The 23,735-nt window shown below is 49.5% G+C and overlaps 1 protein-coding gene across 2 annotated transcripts in view; it reads left to right on the top strand.

The window, feature by feature from the left end:
• Positions 1-657: 657 nt before the first annotated feature.
• The window catches only part of Nos1 (nitric oxide synthase 1), a 113,166-nt gene continuing 90,088 nt past the window's right edge, over positions 658-23,735 (top strand). For both annotated transcript variants that reach the window (NM_001436392.1, NM_052799.3), the window contains 1 exon segment: positions 658-778. The gene's annotated coding sequence lies outside the window, so the exon portion shown is untranslated.

Raw genomic sequence — 23,735 nt, 5'->3', positions numbered from 1 at the left:
CTTTTAGCTCCATGAGAGGGGCTTCCTGCCCTGCCCCTGAGGGGGCTAAGCTCCAGTTGTCCCATTAAGGAATTTTTCCACCAGGTAGGGCAGAGACAACCACTTGCTAGGTTTTTCTCTGCCCAAAACAGCCTCCCTCCCCGTTGTGGTCACTACATCCAATCCCCTTTAGGGTCCCCAATTTCTTCATTGTGTGTGTATGTGTTGATTTTTTTTCTGATAGAAAAAAATGGAAATTAGGTTACATAAAAGATGTATGCTTCCAAGCCCAGAGCGGCCCTTTTAATGAGGGTTGCGACGTCTCCCTCCCCACGCCCATAAACCAGCCGGTTGGACGTCACCACTAATTCGTTTCAGCGGTGATAGGATAAAGCAGGGACATTAAGAAATAAATTCCCCCTCACGACCCTCGCGGAGCTCGCTGCGCGGTTCCTGCATATTGATGCAGCCGCAGGGTGCGAGCGGCTACTTAGCACAGAGACTGCTCCTAGGGGCAGCTGCGGCCGGGGTGAGCCAGGTTGTGCGAAGGGAAGCTGGCAGCCTCCAGTCCTGAACTTGGCTGGGCTAGAGCGGAGCGAGGCGGGAGCAAGAGACTGGGAGGGGGCGGGGAGCGCTCGCTCTGGAAGCTCCTACCCTGTGGCGCTGTTGGAGCCCGGAGCATCCTGCCCCGGAGCGAGGCTCTGGATCCGCGCGCTCAGCAGCTGCGGGAGGAGGAGGCGCGGAAGACAGGGTGATCAGCGGGATCCACAGCCCTGGAACTGCGCGGGCTCGGCAGCAGGTGAGTTCTTAGCCCTGGACCCGAAGGTATCCCATGTCCCTTCTCCCGGACCTGCGCTCCAGCTCCGGCGGGCAGTGTGCGCCCCAACTTGGCTCTCTCCTTGGCGGCCTGGCTCTCCGAGCAATGGGGCGTACCCGGGTCCGGGCTGTGAGCTCCTGGAAAGGTGGGTCCTGCCACCTCGCTCCAACTTTACAAGGGCAGGGGACCCTCCCACCCATTCCCTGCATGTCTCCAACCTCCGCGTTACAATGGCAGAGATCCGATTGTGATCAGGGGTAATCATGACCCCAGGCGCGCACGCACGCAGCCTGAAACTGGGGGATACACAACCCTGGGGACCTTGGCACCTGCGGGGGGGCCTCAACTTTCAGCTACCTCCTCATCCAAGAGACCCCTTCGTCCTCTCTCCAGCCACCCGCTATCCCCGTGACCCTGTTAGGGACTCTGTCTTGGCCAGAGGGGGCACCTAGCTGCAGGGTGTTGCTGGAGAGCTGCTCCTTGGCTTTCTAACTTTGCGCTGCCACTGCTAACAGCTAGCGAGATCCAGTGAAGCAACTACTCCCCCAACCCGGAAAGTTCACCTCTCCCGCCAAGGAGACGGTTAAGAGCGTCTAATGGTTCCCAGAGCAGAAGAGGGAACTCTGCCAGGGTTCAGGATTCTTGCATCCAAGTGGTCTAGGAATGAGACAGGGTTTCCAGGATTCCCAGCTTCCCTGGCCACTCACAAACACTTGGGTCCTTACAGGATTCTTGGGTTGTGCCCTAGGGAACAGGAAGTATGAAGCTTGCCTTTGTCCTTAAGGCAAGGTAGTCTCAGCATCCACAGCTGTCTACACACTGTGAACCTGACTTTCTGGAGCAAGAAAGGCTCACACAGGTGTACAGTCCCAGCAGGGACCTTAGAGAGATTCCCCTGGGGTTTCTAATCCTAGAGCTACCATTTCTGGTAAGTCTCTTCTCCCTCTCTCTAAGCCTCTGTTTTTCTCGTGTGTGTGTGAAACAGAGAAGCGGCCCTTTCCTGGGGATCTGTTGGCAAACATTTAAAACGTCGTAAAATGTCTATGGGAAGCTATGGGCAGGTGCTCAGCGCGCGGGAAATAGTACTGGTGGTCTGATGTAACCCAGAACAGATCCGGGGGCCTCTGTGTCTTGTGGGTTCCCATAAACCCAACCGAGGGTCCTCCTGAGGGTGATTAAGGCTGCATCCACCTCCATCTCCTGGTCTGTCCAAGCAGCCCCTGGGGAAGTGCATCACATTTTGCCGCAGATGAGACTCTAAAAATGTTGTCTGACTCCTAGGGAAACCCAAGCCTCGCTTCCCGCACACATATATACACAGACTGTGAAGGGATCCTACTGGGGGACTCTTGGGGATCCTACTGAGGGAGGGGGAGATCCCAAAGGTGAACTGGCAGGGGTGATATTCAGGCAAGCCCCCGGGCACCCAGGAAGTGTCTGCCTCTATAGCAGGGAAGACAGAAAGGAGATGATCCCTCAGGCCACTCCTCCAAAGGGAGTGTGAGGGGGAGTACCCCCTAGTCAATCCCCACTCAAACCGAGATCAGAGCAAATTGTGGATTTGGGGTGGGGTGGGGGCAACATTAGCACAGCTTCCTGGAGAATTGATTTTCTTGATTGGGTTTTTGCCTTTTTATAGTGGGGGTTATTTGGGGGTTTTGTTTTTAAACTTGGGGTATATACCAGAATGGAATAAGGGTTAGGCCTTACTCTTCACCCTTGGATGTCCCAGAAGACAGGTTTCCCGTGGTTGCCAGTGTCACTGCCCCAGCAGATTCTAGAAGAAACCCAGGGATGTATGGTTTTGCGCATGCTGCAAGCTTCTACTGCATTCAGGATGTGTCTGGAATATCTTGACTTTCCCAATACCTGGGATAACTACCTGAACCTCACTGTGCAGATGTAGAAATGGGGATAGGGCAAACTGAGCCAGCTGTCCATAGTCGACAAGAAGACCTTCACTGGGTTCATGGCCTAACCTGAGGAGGTTTACATTCATAGCCAGCCTGACCTGTAACCCCATTTTGGTGCACATGGATCTTCTTCCAGATGGGTCTACACAACCAGACTACCCTCAAATAGACTCCATAAAATCTGATGCCTCCCCCCAACCCCAAACCATGCAGGGAAAAAACCAGCAGCATAGTGGAGACCTGTTGGAGATTTCTGTCTGAAGCTAAGTTTGCTCCATGTCAGTGAGACTGTCCAAACCGGTCACGTAACATTTCCGAGCTTCAGTCCCATTATCTGTCAAATGAGAGCAATCGCTCCTACCTGAAGCTGCTTTAAAGATGTTGTGAGGTCTGTAACAGGAGTTGTGGAGACACCAGTCCCGTGTTGAAGCTGCCGATACTTTAATAAAAGAGAAGAAAACCCAAGTTAGGAGGTCTGCCCTGGAACAAACATGAGCTCTAGAATCTCTTCCTGCCTCTTGATCATTCTCCCCAAAGGGACATTGCCAGCCCCTGAGGCTCTATCTCTGTGGAATAACCCTTGGGGAAAGCTGTGAGCCTGGGAGGCCAGTGAGAGTGCGCTAAGGTGGAAACTCCCCCACCCCCAACCCCTGGGGAGGGGGTCTCTATACAAAGGTGAGAGGAGCTGTCCAAGGTCCTAGGGGAAAGTGTTCTGAATATTTCTAGCCCTGGCAGGGATGACTTGGGGGTCAGCTTGCCTAGATTTTGTAAGCATGAAGAAATTTGTACCATGCCCCCCCCCTCAGTGTCTTATGACATCTCGCGGCTCGCTGCCTGTCACTCGGGTTCCCCATAGGTCTGGGCAGGGGTGGATGTACTTCAGAATGCAGTTAAGAACAAGCGAGAAGTGTGCTCACAAGAGAGGCCGGCATCCTGAGAGATTGGATTTGGCATTTCAGGAGGGATTTTCACACAGGCTGTTTCCACGAAGGGGCCTGCCTTCCCACCCCAAAACAATGTTAATAGCATAAAGGCCACAGAAAATGTAGACACACCCTTTTGTCTCCTTCTGATGTCTGACCACTGTCAGACATCTTCCCATCTAGTGAGTATCGAACGCCTTCCCAGCAGACCAGCAATGTCAGGGCCGTAACCCGGGATCAGAGATAACTTGAACCCCTCTGCAGAGTCCTCCTGTCCTGCAGGAGCTATGAATTATCTGCAGTTAAATTGAGTTTTTCCAGAAGATTCTAAAGCCTTCGGTTCCTGACGTCATCGTACAGGAGGGAAGCTAAGATTCGGAGAGGTCATGTGACTCGTCAAAACTTGGATCCTCATGTCTTGACATTTTGTCTTGAACTTGTGGATGAGATTTCACGTCGTCCTCACCGTAGAGAAGCCTCAGAGTCAGGCAGGGAAGAGGGTAGGATTTTTCTCTCTTCCACTTGTCGCTGTAATGTTAGTGAGCTCTTGGGGATTCCACTTCAGCCTTGCTAGCCATCAGCCCTGAGGTCCTACCTACCAATGCGCCTTTACCCACCAGTTAATCCTTTCAGAGAGCAAGTTCCTTTTTTAATGTGACCCATCAGAAATAACTCCAGAATCAAACAGATACACCCCCGGTTTAACTGTCACTGGTCTCGTCAAAGTCCTTGCTTTGTGCTCAACCCTGGCCCAGCCTTTGAATCTTGACTGTGTCTGTGGCACTTGAGCTCCTGACCCTGGGAAGGAGGGGGTGAGTAGCCTGTCACGCTGGGAAATGGAGTACACTTGGAGCCGTTCAATGCAAATAATGCATCAACAGAAAATGCCACTAAGTCTCCAGTGTGAGCGGCTGTTCCCGGGGCTCTCTGGGCTTACATCTTGCCAAAATTGTATTCAGCGAGAAAAGCTGAGAATTAGGGCAGTTACCATGAGTGGTTCCACAAATCAACAGCAGTGTGTGTCCGATGTGACATCACGTATGGGTTAGCGCCACATGTCCAAGGGCAGTAGCCTGATACAGGTGACATGAGCCCCACCCTGAGGCTGGCTAGAACCAGACAATGGGGCACCCAGCAAGCCCTGTGCTGGGTGTGATATTTCTTCGGTAGTGGCAGGCATACCTTGGCACTGCTTCCAGGGTGGTGTGGCTGGAGGCATCATGGGAGACTTCTCAGAGGTAGGGGCCAATTTGCACTATTCTCTTCAGTGACCGGGCATCTTCCACCATGAGCTGATCACAGTCAAATCACAAAGTGTCTCGTCTCAGAATCAATGGATACATCATTCTGGGCTGCATCCAGGGGCTTTAGCTGAGCTCGACAACCCTAGGCATATCAACCAGGCAATTGGAAGCCCTCGGCGGCGGTGGCGGGGGGTGGGGAGGCGGTCAGTGGCTCAACATTGTGGAAGAGGACAGAACCCAGCAACCAAGGCAGAAGGAAGGAACCTGGAAATGAGAGACCCCCTTCAGTTGGCCAGTTGTTTGGTCCGAGCCTTTTCCTCATGCTCAGCCTCCATTTTCTATTGGCGAAGCAGAGACTTTGAAATCTATGGTGGCTCCATCTACATGACTACTGAGATTCTGTGGTAGGCTGGCATTCAATTGTGTTTGTTGGCTTGGATTTGGTTGGGGGCTCCTGTTACAGGCTTTCGTTACATTTGCTTAGGTTCATTGATTCTGTTCATCTCAGGACCTGTACGTACGACCCATGTCACTTGCCTGACCTCAGGGGTGTTTGGGCTACGAGCCCTGGGCCTGGAGCTCATTGGCGTCAGTGTCTTCTTCCCCACCAGAGATGTACGCTGCTCAGTTGCAGTCCCTAAGCTATGCCCAAAAGGAGAGTTTCCTGTTCAAATAGAAGGCAGAAACCCTTTGCAAGGGACGTAGTTTCCTTGTGCAGCAGGGAGGCACATCTGTCTCACATGTCTCCTGTGTTCTGTGCCTCGATGACGTACTGACACTGCCTTGTCTCGATGGGGATTTTCCAGAAAGCGCGGTCCTGAGTCTAGGGTGTCACGTTGTGCTTCAGTTACGGGAATCAATTCTCCAGGCTTTCAGAAATGCCCCAAAGTCATCTCAGCGTCTGTCGGAAACGTTGGCCCAACATCTCAGCCTTAAAGAACTCTCGGAAACGGCTTCTGTGATGGTTACCGTTGTCGTTGTTGTTTTGTTAAGACCTGGCAATCAAATTGAAAAAAAAATAAGATGATATTTCTAGAGCCCATTTACGATTAGACATGAAGAAAGGATCTTGTGTGAAATCAAAAGCCCGTTCCGCCCCAGACAGCGGCAGCAGTCATTTCTTAGCTAAGGGGTTTGATTTCTTGTTACATGAACAAGAGCTGGGTGGATTGCTTTCAGGAGCAAACCTTGAACTCCTAACTCCGGTCAGATTTCCCAAGAGAGCGGGTGACATCAGGAAAAGATGGTCTCTTCTGCCAAGTAAATGGTTCTCAACCTGCGGGTCACGACCCCTTTGGAGTTCAAACAGCCCTCTCACAGGGGTCACATGTCGGACACCCCGAATATCAGATATTTACATTATGATTTGTAACAGTAGCAAAATTACAGTCATGGGATAACAATGAAATAATTTTATGATTGGGGGCGTCACCACAGCATGAGGGACTGTATTAAAGGGTCGCGGCATGAGGACGGTTGAGACCCACTGAGCTAAGATGTTTGCAGGGTCTAAGAGGCATCCAGTTGTATGCCCAGGGTGTGTACAGTCAGTCCCATTTAGCCATAAAAACACCATGTGGATCTTGTCAGGCTGTCTCCCTTCCTGGGAGTTTTAAGCAGGTCGGGGGAGGGGGTAACTTATAGATAGATCTCAGTGACAACTGACGTCTTGTGGGCTCCTTTGTTTCTCTGATGGTTGGAGCCGTAGCTCAGCCTGGAAACGCTCAACAAGTGAAATGGAATCCAATTACAATCACGAACCAGTGTTCAGGTAGCCGACAGAGTCGAGGACAGACCTGCTGACGAAGCGAAGTCTTCCCCTCTCATTTCCCACCCCTGTGATGCAGTCACAGAGACCCCTTTGTTTCCCTCCAAAGCGAGACAGTTCACCAGACCTGATAGGTCTCCTGTCTGGATGGGTTTTTTTCTTTCTTTCTTTCTTTTATTATTTTTGAGTTATCTGGGTGCTTTTATTATTATTTTTATTATCATCTTTTTTTACCAGACGTTCAGGTCTCTGATGTGGGGATAAATGCAGTGTAAATAGTAAATCAGTTCCTTAGTGCTTCAAGAGAAAGCAGACAGGGCCGACGAGATGGCCCGACAGATAGAGAGGTTTGCCGCCAAGTCTAATGTCCGGAGTTCAATCCCCAGAACCAGCAAGACCAGCCTGTCTGAAGCATGATGTTTCCTTCTGACTCCCCCTTTGGGTTAGTGCCTCCTCCTGGACTCTAGAAACAAGAAGCCCTCTCAGGGAATGGAAGATAGGAAAAGGTTATCATAACATTGGGTACAAGAATTCATGAGCTTCTTTTTTAAAACACATGGGTGTAATCAGACTAAATTTCCAGTCTAAGCCAAAGCTATTGTCAAAGGCACGCATTCTGGTCTTGGTCTTGAACTCGTGGCTCACCGTGGCTTGGAGGCAAGATGTCAGCCTTTCCCTCGAGCACTGAGCTTTCAGCTTCCTGCACAGTTTGGCATTAAAATAATAATAACACACACGCCTTCAATGGGTATGTGGGGAAATTTTTAAGAACATAGCCAGAGTGTTTAAGAACTTAGGACTGAAAGTGATGGCTCATGCACTCGGGAAACTGAGGCAGAAAGACTGTCCCAAGTTTGAGGCCAGCCTAAATTACTGAATGAGAGCCTGTCTTGAAAAATAAACACATAATAATACATCCGATAGCATACTAATGACTGTTAACATCAACACGTTTATATAATGTTATAATTATTTCTGTCATTGTCATTACTTGGGGCTCCAACTTATTTTAAGATGATTCGTTGTAAGGACCAGGCTCTGGCTCAGTGACAGAGCCCCTCACCAGCATATGCAAGGTCTGGGTTTCAGACAAATAAGTCAAGGCAAAGAGGTAGATGAACAGATGGACAGGCAGGCAGGAAATGGCAGATGACTGGATTTGTAAACAGCTTGCAGGTAGAAGAACGAATGTATAGCTTGCCGATGCTCTGTCGGGGACTGTACACACGTGTAAACAGTTACAGAGTCTGATGGAAACTTTGAGGGTGGTGTTGTGCTATTCGTTTAGGGTTTCTGTGCTTAAATATTTCCTGACAAGTCTGGTACTCACCTGTAATCTTAGCACTCAGGAGGCTGAGGCAGGAGGAGTTCAAGGCCAGCCTTGGCTGAAACAGCAAGACCTTGTCTCAACAAAGAATGTAAGTGTGAGTGTTCTCGAAGGGAGGGGGGCATGTATGTGCATCCGTGTGTGTGTGTGTGTGTGTGTGTGTGTGTGTGTGTGTGTGTGTGTGTGTGCATGATTTCTTAACAACAACTTGAGAGGCACAGTTTCAGTGAAACTTTTCTCCTCATTCAACTTCCTGGTCTCTTAGAATAGCCGTCATAACCTGAGCTACATGAGACCTTACCTAAAAAGTTAATAAGTAAATAATGGAAAATTTTTTTCTTTCCTATTTTGCACCATCACTCCCACATACACAGGCATGCATGCACCCCGGAACACCCACTCTCTTCCCTCCTTCCCCTGGAAGACTCTACCCCTTCCCCATCCCCTAGGTTTAGGAAAAAAACTCACCTTCCCCCCACCCCCAGCGAGCCTTTCTTTACTTTGTCCGTGGACATTTTAATTAAGGCTGTGCGTCTCTGCCTTCTAAAGTCTGGTGACAATGTCATTTACGGCTCTGCAAGTCCCCACCTAGCATTCTTTCTCCGGGTTTATCATTTCATGGTCCCTGAGCCACTGGCAGCAGCAGATCAGGTCCTAGACCTCCCGATGAAGCTGCTGCAAACGTTCTGTGAACACGCGGGGACTGCATGGTGAACATCGGGTGAGTGGATGGGAGCATGGGGTGGACGTGCGGCTGCGGGCGTGTGATAAGGTGGCCAGGCAGTGAACCAGTGGTTCACTCTTAAGAGTTCCTTTCTAAGCTAGTCTCTCCCAGGCCACTGTGACATCCTGGCCGTGCCTATAATCTCTGTTTTTCTTCTAGCTCTGTGGGGTTGTTCATACAACTCTGACCTCCCTGGTGACAAACAGTAAACCTTCACCTATGCCTGTCATTCTGGAGACCCTAGCCCTGTGAGATCAAGTCTGTGAAATACTAGAGACCTCCAAATAAGCCATGATGAAACTGGGGGCTCAGGAGCTAGTTCAAGCAAGGTTCAAATTCAGCCCTGTAACCTGAGCGAGTGGCTCTGAAGCCTCTCCCAAGCCTCCCTTTTTCTCTTGTGGAAGCCAGGTTGATCCACCTCACCCCTCGTGCTGTTATCATAAATTAGATACTTGGGGCTCACTAGCAAAGACGGGAGACTTCCTGGCTCAACTTGAGCACAGACATAACCGCCAATATCCCAGCAGGGCCCAGAAGAAAATTGTGGCTGGGGTTTCCAAGATTATTTGTAAAGCCATTCTTGATGGACAGTTAAAGGTTCTGACAAGGACAGTGATGTAACCAGGAACTTAGGACAAGGAAGCAGGTCCCACCCAATCCGAAGGAGCAGGCACGGTAGGTTTGGGGGCCATGCAGTGGGTTAAAGTAGGATAGACACCCCTGAAAGAGGAGCACACACCCCTCTGAGTCATCCCGGACTGATAAACGGGCTGTGGCTGCCCTTGTCCTCTGATTGCAGTTTGGGGGAGACTTGTATCATTCTTCTGAGCCAGACAGAAAGGGAGTGTGTCCTTGAAGCTGAGGTAGGCTGCGGTCTCCAGGGCATCAGCAGGTATAGTTACACGGAAAACACATGGGACCTGGAATCACCCCTTCCCCTCTGTTTGGAGAATGGAGACTGGAGTCTGCTTTGTTCTGGGGACTGCCGGGACTGGGATGAAGAGGAAAAGCCCTGGTGAGAAATGTCCCTGCAAGAAGGGCTCAGAACACACCCCATGGTGAGAAGAGCATTAGATGGGACACGTACCTAGCAAGAGTCTGGGTAGTAGTAGGAGCCGGCCTAGTAAGACTCCAGTGAAGGATGCATGCAGACGGTGGTGGATTTCAACCAGGGCCTGGGAAGTTAGGGAGCCTCAGCCAGAGGCATGAGCTCAACAGAGGCTGTGTGACTTTAGGAGACCCCAAGGTTGTGTGACTTCCAAGAAACCCTAAGACCCGGCTGCTTTGTGGTCCCTCATCAAGGAGCTCCAAAAGGTGCCTTCACTATTTCTTCCTAAAACTCACTTTATAAGGAATCTTAAGTCAGGCCTGCCCTCCAAAACCCTCACAGGAAACAGAGGTGTGAAGGAGGCTGGTAGTGGCCAAAGGTGACCAAGAGCTCCCGTGCCCGGTGCCCGTGTAACCTGACGCCATCACCCACCCCAGCCGTGTCTGACAGCCACGTTAGTCTCAGGACATGAGGTGTAGATTTCCAGCTCTTTCTACCTAGGTGCTTCTCAACGACCCTCATTAAGTTACAAATCACTTCACCTCCCCTCCTGAAGAACTAGCCTCACCTGCTTCTTAAGACGGAAAACGGTACCTGAAGAAATCTAGGCTTCATATGAGACCATCTTCCATGGCACAAAGATAGCCTGATGACAGCTTATGTTAAACATCTTTTTTTTTTTTAAAACAGAAGGGGGAGTTAATGCTGCGAACCACACACATTCACCTGCATACCTATGGGCTGGTATACATAGACTCTGGCCAGAGCCTTTTTTTTTTTTTTTTTTTTTTTTTTTTTTGAAAACCGCCGTACCGCAGATCAGAAACGCTTTTGTTCGGAACAGGGTACAGATTGAGCTGAAATTGGAGTTTCATTTGAAACCGCCATCTTTGTAGGTCACAGAATCATTGAGTAACTCGGCAATTTTGTATCGTTTAGCCTAATGGTATCGCGCTTGCTACCTAGCAGTCTTCTCTTGGAGGCTCTGAGGGACTAACTGCCTGAAGAAGGTGCACCAGGCATTCAGAGGGAAACCGGCCTCAGGCGTCTGGAATGGCCCTGTGGTCATGAATCCGAGGCTCCTGGAGGAAGGGGTCTGGCGGGGCTTGAGGGTGTGTATCTCTGACCTGCTCCCAACAGTACTAGTGATCCTGGTCTGTGCCCTGAGCTCTAGAGAGCATCCATCCCTGGTGATTTTAAAGACTCCACCGAGACCCCTTTTTCACTTCTCCTTTTCCTGAATCCTTGATTGCTTTCCCCGTGTCTACTTGACTCCTCTTCTCTTTATTCGGCAACCCTCAACTTCTCCCCGCAGCTGCTAGGATGAAGTGAGGGGATTCCTGCCTCATCCCTACCTTGTAGCAAACTCCTGCTGGAACTGCCGCACCCTGGGCATCCTGGACTCTCTGATTCTGCCAACGGTGTAGACTCAAAAGCTCCATTCCTAGATTATCGAGCACCTAAGATCCACCAAGCCCAAGTAGCTTTCTGAGAAGGCAATAAACCCAAGAACTTCGATCTCTGTCATCAAGTAGCATTCGACCTCACAACTCCCTTGGCTGGTCAGAGTGTTTGGTTCTGTTTTGGGAACAAAGTAGTTAGTAAAAGCAGTTGATGAGAGGATTATAGCAGGGTTTTCCGAGACCACGATCCTTCTCAGTATAAAAAAAACTCAACTGTGTTTTACAGTTCCCTCTGAACACTGCCCAATAGTCTTCTGTCAGAAGCACTGAACTGATCTCTGAAACATTCGCTTTCTGAAGTGACTACAATCCCCCTGCCTCGCCAGCACCTGTGAGTTCCTCCAACAGCCCGTTCTCCATCCCGAGATGCAGGTTGTACTTGAGGGTGGTTCACCGGGAGGGGAAGCGACTTGTAACTATCTGGGCTCATTTAGAATAGTCCTAGAAGTACGTGTGTAGAAAAAGCCCATAAATCTAGAGCCGGCATTCTGAGACTTTGTGGGGTGTGAGGAAATGAGTGGGGAGCTGGTGTGACTCTGGGGGTCCTGAGTTTGCTCCTAGCTCCAAGAGTCTGAGAAAACTCTTTGAAAATCTGTTCCCAACCATGACCTTGAGCTCACCTGTTAGCTTGAGCCACATGCTTCTCCCCCTTCAAGTTTGGAAAACTATGATGCCATAGACTCCACTTGAGTGAATGCCTAGGCACCTGACTCCAGTGTTCTGAGTTCCCTGAGCCCTAAGAACATCCACAGGCTTCATAGCAAGGCTGAAGTGAAAGGCCCAATGAGTCTCCCTCACCTTCCTGTTATTGGGACTGCAGCTCACCTCTACAGTGAGGCTACTTAAGGTATGAGCAAGCAGTGTGTACTAGCTGGTTCTATATGTCCACTTGACACAAGCTAGAGTTAACACAGAGAAAGGAGCCTCCATTGAGGAAATGCCTCCATGAGGCCCAACTGTAAGGCATTTTCTCAACTAGTGATCAAGGGAGGAGGGCCCAGCCCATTGTGGGTGGAACCATCTCTGGGCTAGTAGCTCTGGGTTCTATAAGAAAGCAAGCTGAGCAAGGCAGGGGGAGCAAGCCAGTAAGCAGCACCCCTCCATGGCCTCTGCATCAGCTCCTGCCTCCAGGTTCCTACCCTGTGTGAGTTCCAGTCCTGACTTCCTTTGGTGATGAACAGCAATGTGTAAAGTGTAAGCTGAATAAACCCTTTCCTCCCCAACTTGCTTCTTGGTCACGATGTTTTGTTCTGGAATAGAAACCCTGACTAAGACACAGTGCTAATTAAAATTGACTAAAAAACAAAGACTTCGAGTCTAGATGAACTCAGCTTATGTCCCCACTGTGACTCCAGCTGTCTTAGCTACCTGTGTTAATGCCTTTGAGTCTTGATGTTTGTCTGTAAAGGGGAGATAAATAATGCCTTGTCTTTCAGAATTTTTTCTAAGTTCAATTACACTACCCAGTAAAGATCCCACTAAAGGCTCAGTTCAGTTGGTAGAGTGCCTACCTGGCAAGCTTTGGTCCCTAGCACATACACCAGGCCTGGTGACTTATGTCTATAATCTTAGCACTTGGAAGACAGAGGCAAGAAGATTAGAAGCTCAAGATCATCCTTGGCTGTATATTGAATTCAAGGCCAGTTTGGGATACATGAGACTCCCCGACCCCATCTTAATTATTCAATTAAAATTAAGAGTCTCTATATAAAAATGTTCAGAATTCTAAAGTCAAGGCATTTGGAACTGGTACATCTCACTCATCATACTATTATGTCTTATGTTTAAAACTTATGTTCAGTAGAAAATACTTCTGGAAAGTGGATATGCATTCAGAAATAAATAGTATATGCATCCAGGCTGATAACCTTCTAAGAAGAGAGAGAACTGTATTATTAAATTCTTCAATTAAAAGTAGACTCGTTCTGTCTGAGAGCCATTCGGTCAGCAGCTGTGTATTGGGTCCATACCCACCTTTGGGACTAGTCTCTCCTGTCCTGGGTACGTGTCCCCATAGCCATGTCATTACAGGGCAACTGCTGGTGCATTCTATCCGGTATGAGAGCCTTAACCTTTTACTCAAATTTGACCCGGTTACGTTTATTTTTACTATGGGCATAGTTGTCTTCTGTGGGGAATACTGCCACATCTGTTGCTGTGTTTCCTGTCCAGCAGATTCTCCCTTTGCTGAAATTCTTTAATTCAGGATCCTGTGGATGTATGATGAGTTTACAGGAATCTTTAAGAACCCCGTGGATATATGATGTGTTTACAGGGTTCTTTAAGAACCCTATGGATAAAATGATGCATTTAGAGGAATCTTTGAAGTTAAGGGGCTCAATTCCACCACCTGTCCCTTAAAATACAGGTTTTACCTTGTTTCCCTCCAGGAGTAGATTTTCCCACATTCTGGACCTAGCTTCTCTCCCACAGGTTGTATCTAAGCATGACTGGCAGGAGAGGGGGAAGTTGACTAAGTCTCAGGTTAATACTCAGCTGCAATTTGTGGCACGCCATCCTCAATGCCCCCTTAAAGAGAACGCCCCCTTACCGGCGACATGGCAGTTTACAAAGCATTTTACAAGTCTCCATCTGCTCAGATCTTTTCAAAATCCTCAGGAACTGCTTCTGAGCAGTTTTCAATTGAACAGGACAATGGAGAATAAGACGGTTAGGGGACAGACCTAGCATCAATCTGCCAGGCAGGGGAAATGCCGGAGAATAAGCCAGACCAAGGATGTTTCTGTCAGCCCCATGGGCACTTGGAATATCGAGAGCCAAGGATCACAAACTGCTGACTCCTGAAATCCTGCAGACCACAGTTGAGTCGTACATCCGGACTTGGGAGTCACAGTTCCACGAATGAATCGCTAGAATTTTCTTCCATCACACAGCCTGAGTTCCTCCAGGAAGTGATACCCTACCCAACTGAAGCCGAGAGATCCCTTCTCCCTCAGCCCTCTGCCCCACCAGTCCCCACAGCTCCAGCTCTCACCTTTCCCTTCTCTGAGTCCTGCCCCCTGCCTCGTTCCCCCAACTGTTACCACCCAATGCTGACCACCCAGTACCTGGAATGACCCCTGTGGCCAGCCTGGGGTTCCCTTTAATCTTCCAGCCAGCAGCAACCAGGACAATGTTTATAAAGTCAGAATCTCACCACGGCCCACATAGTACCTCCGAGGTTAACCATCACTGTCAGAGTAAAGTCCAAAGGGTGTTTCTACCACTGTACAGAATAGTAGGCTGTGTTATGACAGAGTGCTGTGTGTACTTAGTGTGTTTTACTTACAGCCACTTCTGTTGATTTTTTTTCCTTCCCCCAACATAGCCCCCATTTTCTACTTTGACATCCTAAAAATGTCTTAGTCTAGGTTTCTCATAGAGAAAATATATAGCCCCTCTTCTTTCTCCTCCTCCTCCCCTCCTCCTCCCCCCCTCCTCCCCTCCCCTCGTCCTCCTCCTCCTCCTCCTCCTCCTCCTCCTCCTCCTCCTCCTCCTCCTCCTCCTCCTCCTCCTCCTCTTCTTAGTGTGGCTTATTTCATTTAACACGGTAACAATGTTGCTGGTGATCTCCAGATCCATCCGGTTCACTGAAAAAGAAAGTTACAAAAAAAAAAAAAAAAAGGAAAGAAAAGAAAAAGAAAGTTACATCCTTTACAAATGTAATTTCATTCTTTACAAAGAAACTCTGTTACACACACATACCAGGCCTTTTCTTTAATCCACTCATGAATTGATAGCCTTCCTCAGGGCTCTGTGTCCCTGGCTACTGTGAATAGTTCTGGGGCATTGAGTTTCGTGTGTCTTGACAACTAACCTAAAGTGACTCCAAAGGTAACAGTCAAGAATGGCACACAGGAGTCCCACGTAATCCCCCCTCCCTGAGCACACACCCACTTAATTTTCTTCTGTAGTTCATTGATGGAGCCCATCAACAGTCCCACGTCACAGATGTGGAATCTGAGGCTAGCAGAGAGTGAACCTGGGTCCCCAAGTTCTTTGTGGCTCCAGATTCATGGCTTTGACCTCTACCCAGTGGCGGAGCAGGCCCAGCCAAGGTGAGAGATGAGCAGAAGGAAATAGAAAGGGCCTCACTCTGAACTCTGGAACTTTCTGTCATCGTGATGGATGCCATAGCACACAGGTGGCTGAGCTAGCTCTGGTAATTCAGTTTTGTGAGGCCAAGCCAAGATGAAAGATCCGCGGTCCCCTTCATCTCTTCCAGCACAGGGGACAGAGCCCTGTAGCTCTCCCAGGGTGGTAGACTGACTTTTCCACCCCTTCCTCCCAGTGCTGGCTCACCGCCCAGTTCTGGGGCCTCGTGTGTGTGTGTCTCTTGCTGCATTTCTCAGGCTCGGCATCCCAGCATTCTTGATTCTGGGTTCTTTCTACATCCCAAGGAGGAGCTGGTACCCGGGGGGACATTGCACTCACTCTCCTGGGAACCAGGACCAATCCACAGTACCCAAGTGCCCTGAACACCATACTAAAGGCTCTCAGTAGAAAGATAACAGTCAACAGTCAGACTCAGCTCCATGGAAGTATAAGGATAAGGAAAACACACTCCCTGGTCTATGGCGCGTTAGGAAAACATAGATCCTAATAACCCTCATCTCGTGCCGTCCACACAGATGTACGCCAGCACTGTCGCCGTCTCTACAGATGGTGACACTGACTCAGAGACATCGAGTAACTTTTCCACAGTCACAAAGCCAAGGCCAGCTTCTAAGGCCTTGTCCTGATTGGGAAAAGTGATAATTAAAAATTAGAAATCGAACTAATAATGAAATGAGCAAAACAGTTAATCCATTTTTATAACCAAGTATAAAAGAATATCCAAAAAGGAAGGTTCCCATTCACAACCCAAAGCTTACACCTTTCCCAGGAGTACCGATTCCAAGGGCCTAGGAAATTCTCCAGAAATAACTGGTATAAGTCAAACTTACATGGACATGTGGGCAGTAAATCAGATATGTAAGTAACTGTCCTATGTCCGTGTGGTTCACATTGCATTTGAAAAGGAGCAATGGATGATGGTGTTGGTGGTGGTGGTGGTGGTGGTGGTGGTGGTGGTGGTGGTGGTGGTGGTGGTGGTGGTGGTCTTCTTGTTGTTGTTGTTGTTTGAGACGGGGCTTCTCTACGTAGGCTGTCCTAGAACTCACTCTGTAGACCACGCTGGCCTCAAACTCATAGATCCACCTGCCTCTGCTTCCTGAGTGCTGGGATTAAAGGCTTGTGCCACCACCGCACAGCAGAGTTATAGATCCTGAATGTCACTCCTCGATAACTTTTTAAAAACATTTTTGTTCTTTGAGAACTTTATACAATGTATTTTGATCAGATACGTCCTAACTCCTCCCAGATTCAACCCCCAACACCAACCTCCTATCTTCCCCGCCTCTGTCTTTTAATAACCTATAGACCACAACTTGTGGGACCCACATACTCCTGGATGTTGGGCCATTCCCGGGAGCATGGTCAACCTATCTAGAGCCACGCCCTTAAAGAAAACTGACTCTTCTTCACCCAGAAGCCATTGATTGTCAGTACGAGCTGGACGGCTAACTGGCTTGATCTTGTACAGGTAGCCGCAGCTGGTATGAGTTCCTGGGTGCAGCAGCCCTATCCTGTACAGGAGACAGTTCACTCCAGTCTTCCCCATCCCCTGGTTCTTTCACTCCTTCTACACTGTCTTCTGTGATGCTCCCAGAGCCTGGACGGGTGTGGGGAGTGACCTGGATATTCCACTGGTGGCTGTGCACTCTGGTGACGCTCAGAAACTATCTCTGCTGAGGTCAGGGAGCTGCGCTGATCTGTGGGTAAACAGACTGGATCCTGGAGGACTATTCGATGTTGAACAGCTTGCTAGTACTCCTGAGGGCTGACCTGATAGAGCCTTACAGATCAGCCCCACCCCAGCTTAACACCGGCCCAGCATGACGCAGCACCACAGGGCATGTTTGCTTTCCCTTGGCTTATCGGTGGGTCCTTAGGCATATGTGTGTATGTATGTGTATGCCTGTATGAACATATGTATGTGCATGTATGCATGTGTGTATCCATGCACATATGTATTTCCGTGTGTGTGTGTATGTGTATGTGTGTGCGTGTGTCTTCCTGTGTGCACGTCTACCTGTGTGCTTGTTTATTGACATCCTATATGGTTTACATCCTATGTGGTTTATCTGAAGGAGAACATTCAAATTCCCATTAGCCATGCCAAAGTAGGCATGTATGATGTAAATGGAGGGCCGATATTGTCAAGTCTGTACCAAGCAACAATGTAAGAGGGGACCCATCCCCAGGATCCCTTGGCCATCGGGGTCAGGCTTCTACAATCTTCCTTTGTCCTGACACAGAGCTGAAACGCTTCCTTCCCAGCTGTGGATTCAGTCTGAGAAAGTCCAAGTCCTCCTCAGCAGGCTGCAGCTGCCTAGTCGGGGGTGGGGGGTGGGGTGGGGTGTTCCATGGTTGCCTGGGGATTCACTATAGGACCCAAAGGCTCTGGGATCCCCAAGGCACAGGGTGCCAGCACACCCTGCTGACTTGCAGGGGCGTGGCAGGCCCGGGTCTCTGGCTTGCTGGCGTGGGAAGAGATCCCTTCAACTTGGATCCTTAGAGGCTGCAAATTAGTGACTCAAGAGACTACGGAAGTTGCTCACTTGGGGTATTGTTTAAAGGGGGCACCGCTTTTTGCCTTTTGTTTGTATGGGGCGGGCGGTGGTGGCTGTGTCTTCTTGTGCTTTTTTTAAGACTTGGGAACTTGAAATCTGTTTTTAAGTAGGATTGGAGGGAGACGGCCACAAGGCTGTGTGGCACGGAGAGCGGAGAGCAACCTTGTGGCCGTGCAAAGTGCAAAAACAGATGCAAGCTCAAGGGCTAGGTTTTGTTTTCTTTAATACCATTCATCTATAACATAGTGCCTCTGTGGTCAGAACCTCAGTGACATGGCGTCCCACGATGAGGATGGTGTTTGGTGATGAGGGTGTGCCCGCCAACCTCCAAATTGCAGAGCCTGGAAAGATCTGCATTGGGCATCTGCCCCTTCCAGAGTGATCACTGTATCTGTGTGTGCAGAACTCACCATGCGTGCGTTTTTCACACCTGATTGTGTATACATGGGGGCTCCTTTCTGATCTGTTGATATCAATCTTGTTCTCTGAAACATACCCGTTCTATATAGATGGATGAGGATTCCTCCGATGCCCAGAGGCAGGTTTCCAGGTGCTAGACTTTTATAGTCCAGGACACACCCGTTCTAACCTCACCCGTGTGACACACTGACCTCCCTCTCCTCCATCCATCCATGCCTGTGCCCAGCTAAGTCTCCAGTGGATTCTCAGAAGGCAAAAGGGAGGGGAGACTCCAGGGACCTAACAAGCATTTATGGACTCATCAAATGGGCATGCTTACAACAGCCACATATAAAGGTCAGAGGTCAACTTGTAGGCGTCAATCTTTCCTCCCGCCCCCCACTGTGAGTCTTAGGGATTGAACTGGGGTCATCAGGCTTATCGTGGGGATTAAACTCAGGTCGTTGCTTGGTGACAAGTACTTTTACCTGCTGAGCCATCTCACAGGCCTAGCACAGTTTAGACCCACATTGTCAGGGGGCAATGCCTTAGGAGCCGTGGTAAACTAGTCAGCTTTGGTAATCACAGTAATGAGAGAAAAGAGTCTCAGTTCAGTGGGTCGGCACCTGCCTGGCATGCGCGTGTGGTTCTAGGTCCCATCCTCGGCACCACAAAAATATATATTAAGATAGACAGGGGGCTGGGGATTTAGCTCAGTGGTAGAGTGCTTACCTAGGAAGCGCAAGGCCCTGGGTTCGGTCCCCAGCTCCGAAAAAAAGAACCAAAAAAAAAAAAAAAAAAAGATAGACAGGCAGGCAGGCGGCTAACAAAGAAAAGCCATTTTCATAATTCGACTTAGCTTAATATATCCATAACAGTATCCTTTCTAGATGGAAACAATGTTATAAATTTATTAATGCGGTAATCCTGCCCCTTGGTTAGCTATCATCAAGGGGGGCATGAGTTCAAGGCCAGCCTGAGCTAACATAGTAAAAACCTAATTCAGAGGAAAAGGCAACATGTCTTGCAATATTTTCCTCATGCAAGTCCTTGAAGCCCATGATGCACTTGGCCTCTTCCAGAACCTCGTAACTGCAGTGAAGGAAGCCGACATAGAGCTAGCTGCTGCCATCTGGGGCCATGTGGCTCACCACCATCTAATGTGGCTGGTAAATGCAAAACCACAAACCTCACCCGAAAGAGAGTAAGAGAGAGGTTTATTTTGGAGCAAAATGTGAGTGACCAGGGTTTGGGAATAGAGAGATTCAGGTTCCTCATCTTCCACATTCTGCCATGAGAAGTAGCTACATGAGATTAGCTACAGAACAGAAGCGTCTGAAACTCTCCACTGGACTCTTTAGTGGGGGCACAGGTGGGTGGTCACAGAAAGGTGGGGAAACTCTGCCACAGGTGTCATCGATGGAGCCGGTAGCTAGCTAAGAACACTTTTAAAAGTTTTGATAGTCACAAGGACACTGGGTCCAACACGGGGGTGGGGCATGGGCAGCTGAAGAGACAATTTGACTCTGATCAGCAACATTCCAACCCTTTGTGTTCTCAACGTTCCGTAGATCTCTCTCGATCTCTCGATCTCTCGATCTCTCTCCCCCTCTTCCTCCCCCTCCCCCTCCCCCTCTTTCTCTCTCTCTCTCCTCACTCCCCTCTTCTTCCTAGGGACTTCAGATCTTGCATTTCAATCTGAGTCCACAACCCTGAATGTGTCCCCCAACCCAATTCTCCAGGCTCTGCTCCCTGTGTTTCAATGAATGAACTACACTAGGGGCTCTCACTAGTTCTTCATTCCAGTCTAGAAATGGAAAATCCCAACAAACCAGGACAAACGATGCTCCAGAGCAGCTTACGTGTGCCCCTGGGCATGACCTAGAGCAGCACTGGGCTAACATGGGAGGCCACAGTGGAGGAGAGATGGGGTGTCATTATGCCTGAGATGGGCATTAGAATAGGTCTAACCCTGACTATTAAACATACCCGGAGTCTCCCTTCTCGCTCATCCCTGTAAGAAAATATTGATAACTTAGCTGAACAGAAAGTAAAGTTTAGCCTTCCAAACTACAAAGCACAAAACACCACCGCCACCAAAATCAGAAAAATAACATAAACATTCACATCTGAGCCCCTCATGAGCGTGAGTCTTTATTCCTCTGGCAGCCACAGGGATCAAATTCCACATGGAGAGTGTGACACCCTTCCTAGCCAAGAACTCCCACTCTCCCCATTCTTCCCATTGTGGAAATTCGGCCCAGGGTGTAGAGCTGCCCGCCCAAGGTCATGCAACAAGGAGGTGGTGTCCAACACACCCTGCTTTGGCTGCTTCTCTCGGGCAGTCCCCTCCGACAGTCAGCCACTTTCTTCCTCACAGCAAGTAAAGGAAAGAAATACACGGAGAGCAAGCAAAGTGTTCAACAGAGACTCACGTCCAAGTGTGGTTTCTATGGTATGTACTGTGTGTGTGTGTGTGTGTGTGTGTGTGTGTGTGTGTGTGTGTACACACGTGCTCACATGGTTTGTTGAGAATCTCAGCTCCAGAGTGTAGAGACAACCAGACAGGCCATTCAGCCTGGTTTCTATCTCCCTGAAGACGGTGTTCCCACAATAACCAGAGTCCTCACATCTGCAGGGGAGGGTCCCTTTAGAGATGGACACAAAAAAGACACTGATAGAGCAAAAATAATCAAACCAACACATACCGATTAAAACCCAGGGGGCCCAAATCATCACGTTACATAATAACAACTAGAGGCCAGTTTTTCTAAGTGCCAGGCCTCTCTGAGGTATCACTGTCCCAGTGTTTTCTGTGCTGTTGAATTCTCCAGGTTAATCAGTGTGGTGGCTGCTACTAGGAAGCCATTTTACAGATAAGGAAACTGAGGCTGGGGCGGGGGTAAGGAGCCAGCTTCGAAACACAGACGGAGCCAGGAATCACTTTAGCTAGTTTCTCCGAGGCCCAGGGAACTGGATGTTTGCAAAGTGAGACAAATACATGTCCCTATGAACATCTACCTACAAAGGAGGGACAGCTGACCTTTGTCAGGATAAGAAGAAATCGTGATGGAAGATACAGTGGCTTTTTTAGATGGAAAAGGAAAGTTGAATACTATGGGGTTATGGCTACAACAGATGCTGGGAGGGGCAGCTCAGGCCGTAAATCAGAGCTACTCAGGAGGCTGAGGTGGGAGGAGAGCAAGTTCAAAGTCCCCCTGAACTGCTGAGAGAGTTAAACCTGAGAGAGTTAAACCTGAGAGAGTTAAACCTGGGCAACTTTACCAGACCCCCCTGTCTCAAAATAAAAATTCAAAAGGTTGGGGATGTCACCTGTGTTCCGTTCCCAGTACCAACCACATGAAGGAAGGGAGGGAGGGAGGAAGGAAGGGAGGGAGGGAGGCAGGGAGGGAGGAAGAAGAGGATAGGTCCTTGTTTCTCAAGCACCAAGAGTCCCACTCGTTCCTAGAAGACAGCAGAGACAGAGGCCTAGCTATGGCTGTAGTTGGACAGTACTGTGACACACTTTGTTTCTGGTTGTTGGGCACACCACAGGTCAAGTCTATGCACTCTCCTTTATTAAGGTCTGGCCTAAGCCAGCATTTGTAACACATAACCTCCCAGTCCCTGCCTCCCCTTCCAGACCCTTCTTCCACTAAAAGATGGAACCCAGAAGTAAATGGAGATCCTGGAGAGAGCTCTAGAACCCCAGCTGTCTCCACCTATGGCTACGGCTTGGTCCCCGGAACACCAGGAGCTTATGGAAATCTAAGAAGCAAGAGAGTGAAGCCATCCTCCTAGACGAGGAAAGGCTTGGTGATCCTGGGTGCTTTTCCCTGCAAACAGGAGCCCGGGCAGCAAGAAAAGATACTCAGGCTGCGGGCACACGGGCCACACACAGCAGAGAAATGACACAGCGTGAGGGCGACGCTTGAATACACAGAAACACACACACACATGGAGAAGCACCAGATGGAGGAGGCAGCCAAGGCTGGGCCAGGGATTCGTTACTCCCCAACCCACACAGAGCGGCTGGTGGGGTTACGTAATGCAGGCTGCAAAAACACTAACCAGCCTCCTTCAAGGGATCCTGGGGCGGGGGGTGGAGGGGGGACCTCCTTTGAAAGGCAGGTGGGGATTTTGCAGTCAACTCCTGTTCTCAGAGGCGGTGGGCACTTCTGTCAGCTGACTCAGCCCTTGGGGTGGCCCTGGAAAGTGGCAGAAAGGGAAGAGCAAGGCGCTTCAGCTTGTTAGTCATGAGGGCCCATGGGTGTCCCTCCTTGTGTGAAGGCAAGGTGGGGATGCTGTAGGGAGTCGTCTAGGGATACAGGGAGAACCGGGGCTGTGGAGGGGAGGAGAGAAATGGATGAAAAGATGGGCTTGCTGACCTCCCACCCATCTCCCACACATCCCCCACCCACCCTCATCCCCCTGCCCATCCCCCACCCATCCCCATCCATTCCCCCATCCCCCAGTCACTCTATCCCCCACAGTCCCACACCCATACCCATCCATCCCCTACACCTCCACAGCCCCACACCATCCCCTACCAACCCCCCAGCCACTCCATCCGTCTATCCCCCACCCGCACAACCCCACACCATCCCCCACCCACCCATACCCCCGACCCATGCCCCCCCACCGTCCCACCCCTGAGGATCACCTACCTGTTACAGCCCACAGCTTCTCCTACACACAATTCCCTGAACTTACCTGATCTAAGCCATTACTGCCGCTCTACAGCTTGGCCCATGTTGGCTTTCAGCACCCCAAACACACCCCAAATCCCTTCGCTGGCACAGCTGATAGTCTGAAAACTGACGGAGTTTTTAAGAAGTAAATATTGGAGCTGTGAAAATATACATTGAAAGCAATTAACAGGTAACTTTCAAAGTTCAGACTTGAAAGCGAGGCTGGCCTATCTCTCCCCATCTACTCCTCGGACAAGGCCCTGAGCCCTCTTTCAAGTTGGGGCTTCTCTTTCAAGTTGGGGCTTCGGGTGTAGGGCTGGGTTTCTGTGAACATCAAAGGTGGAGAAGTCACCGTTGAGAAGAGAAGTATTCAGAAACTGCCGAGTTTGTCTTCTCTTTGCTTTTTTTTTCTTCCCCACTATTGAATATTGATTGAACCATACTATGTGCCGTTGTTGAACCTAGAGGGTCACGGCCTGTCTTCCTCCTGTTCCTTTGATAGGGCATTTCGTGCGTTACGTGGGGGACAAATGTATTCGAGCTGTGCGTGGACCTATCTCTCTGGTGTTGAATGCGTTCGTAACATGGTGAAGTCTATTTTTAAAATGGAAATGAGCGATGATGAGGAAAATGGCTTTGGGGGTTAGTTGGGCTCTCCCATCCATGATACCGTGGAGTATAGCATTCATATCTGCCCAGTAGTGTTTTTTTTTTCTCGGTGGGGAGGTTGATGGGAAGCCTCCAGAGTGGGGAGCCCAAAGGTGA

The sequence above is a fragment of the Rattus norvegicus genome, chromosome 12, assembly GCF_021556685.1.
Source record: "Rattus norvegicus strain SHRSP/BbbUtx chromosome 12, alternate assembly SHRSP_T2T, whole genome shotgun sequence".
Classification (NCBI taxonomy): Eukaryota; Metazoa; Chordata; class Mammalia; order Rodentia; family Muridae; genus Rattus; species Rattus norvegicus.
The sequence above is the reverse complement of the archived record's forward strand: the minus strand, read 5'-3'. Positions and strand labels throughout refer to the sequence as shown.